Source organism: Scyliorhinus torazame, chromosome 3 (assembly GCF_047496885.1).
Source record: "Scyliorhinus torazame isolate Kashiwa2021f chromosome 3, sScyTor2.1, whole genome shotgun sequence".
NCBI classification, from domain to species: Eukaryota; Metazoa; Chordata; class Chondrichthyes; order Carcharhiniformes; family Scyliorhinidae; genus Scyliorhinus; species Scyliorhinus torazame.
The window spans coordinates 243,142,067-243,144,712 of NC_092709.1; positions in this window are offsets into that span (position 1 = coordinate 243,142,067).

Sequence of the window (2,646 nt, forward strand, 5' to 3'; positions counted from 1 at the left end):
GTGCTGTGAGTGCAGAGCACAGGATCGGAATGGTAGGACCCAATTTCTACCTGCATGACTTCATCACCAGCACACCAAATCAAGGGTCAAAAATCGAAACATTCTGGGAGCCTTGCTCCATGGAAAATATTTCTCATGCCTTTCGCATTCACATTCGCCTTCAGTAATTTCGAAACCACTGCTGCTGCTGCTGCTCTGCCTTTATGTACTGCAATAAAAATTATGTACTGTTGGGTTTACCGGCAATGCAAATTACACCAATCCAGTGCCTCACTGCAAGCTCTGCCTAACTCCTTGATTTCACATTTCATAGGCATATATTCAGAGTTCTTTTTGTGTTGTCAGCTTTTGAATTGCTGTGTCAGCTTTCTGGAAGCAGTCACTCAGCTTTTACTAGTTTTCTAATTTGGCAGGTATGAAGACACATAGCAAAGCTATTCAAGCAGCATTGCTGTTAACTTGATTATGAGCATATGTTTACAACCTTCTTGTTGTATAAAGACAAAAGCTATTTCTTTTCTGAGTTTCTACTTTCATTCTTGGCTGACCAAAATCGATATTACTTTTACATTACAAACATAATGAAGTTAACGAAAAGAGACATTCAAGGACTGAATCGTAACTCCCAAAAAACAGTAGGCTGGGATCAGATGAAATGTTAAAATTTTAAACATCTCAAAGCTGACACCAACCTGCCCACTTTCAGATTTAACGGAGGTGGTACAGTGGATCACCAGTCAAAATACCCTGAGGAGGTGGATTGGCAGCTGATGTGTTGGGTATGCCGGGTCTGCGAGGACTGCAATTACTGCAGCAGTGAGAGAGACAGGCTTCCAACACTTGAAGAAATGCAACTCGATTTTATTGAACTCTTAACTATCATACATACTTTAACTGTGGGTTGACACTATGCTGACTTGACTGGAGACCTGAGGCTAACCTGACCAGACTATCTTCCTACCACATGGTGTATGTTCTAGTTGCTGCTCACGGGCTCTGATTGTCTCAGAGGCTGCATCCCAAGAGAGCGGGAAAACCAGTGCCCTCTTGCTTTATAGTGGTCGTGTCCTGTCCGGTGATTGGCTGCTGTGTTCTGTGTGTTCACTGCCCATCCTGTGTGTCAATCACTGCATGTCTGTGCACCATCATATACCTGTGTGTGTATTATGACATCTCCCCCCCTTTTTTTTTTCACTTATTTAAAAAAATGTGTGTAGGTCAATAAATAGTGTGTGTGTGTGTATACAGGAGCCTGACTATATACAAAGTAAGTTAACGTATTCACATGGGAAGGTGTTGAGTGCAGATACAGGGCAGATAACAAATTAGAACGAAACAATATGTACAGATGTGTAACCGGATCACAAGGTAATGCAACATTCAGTCTATAAATTCAGTCTCTGTGGTGGGCGGCGAATTCTGGTTGACCTCGTCAAGGGTGGGTCAGGGGTCGCCTGCTCTTGAACGGGCGGAACTGCCTTCAATGTAGAGGTTGGTAAAAGAACTGGCAGATCGGTGGCCTTGTGGAAGGGCGTGTCCTGAGGAACCCGCATGTGAGGCGGGACATCACGTTCAGGTGGAGGGCGTGGAAGTAGCCGCAGTGCCCGCCTATTACGCAGAAGAAAGGATCCATCATGCATGTGAACGAGGAACGATCTCGGGGTCACTTGCTTAACCACCACAGCCGTGGCAGACCAGCCACCATCAGGTAGCTGAACGCGAACTCGGTCAGCAGGAGCCAGAGCAGGGAGATCTGTGGCGTGGGCGTCGTACACCGACTTGCTTTGAGCCCGAGACTGTTGCATCCTCTGCAGGACCGGAAAATTGTCAAGGTCCGAGATGTAGATAGCCGGCACCGTCGTCCGGAGTGTTCAGTTCATTAGCAGCTGTGCAGTGGACAGGCCAGCGGACAAAGGAGTCGCCCGGTAGGCTAACAGCGCTAGGTTAAAATCCGAACCCAAGTCAGCAGCTTTGTACAACAGTCTTTTAACAATGTGGACCCCTTTTCAGCCTTCCCATTCGACTGGGGGTAGTGGGGCCTTGAAGTGACGTGCGTAAAATTGTACAGCCGGGCAAAATCCGTTCACACCTGGCTGAAGAAACAAAGGCCATTATCAGTCATAACTGTAAGTGGAATGCCATGATGGGCAAAAGTCTCTTTGCATGCCTTGATGACCGTTGCTGATGTGAGGTCAGTCAGTCTAACCACCTCGGGGTAGTTGGAAAAGTAGTCCACGAGGAGGGCATAGTCTTGGCCCTTTGCATGAAAGAGGTCCATACCAACTTTGGACAATGGGGAGGACACCAGTTCATGCGGCTGTAGAGTCTCTTTGGGCTGAGCCGGCTCGAACCTTTGACACGTTGGGCAATTGAGGACCGTGTTGGCAATTTCCTGACTGATGCCTGGCCAATATACAGACTCTCGGGCTCGGCGGTGACACTTTGCGACCCCCAGGTGATCCTCGTGGATTGGGCCGAGGACCAGCTCTCGCATGCTCTGTGGGATTACTATCCTGCCCAGCTTCATTAATATGCCGTCCACTACCGCTAGATCGTCCTTTACATTATAAAACTGGGGGCACTGCCCCTTTTGCCAACCATCCGTGAGATGTCGCATTACCCGCTGGAGTAAAGGATCCCTGGCCG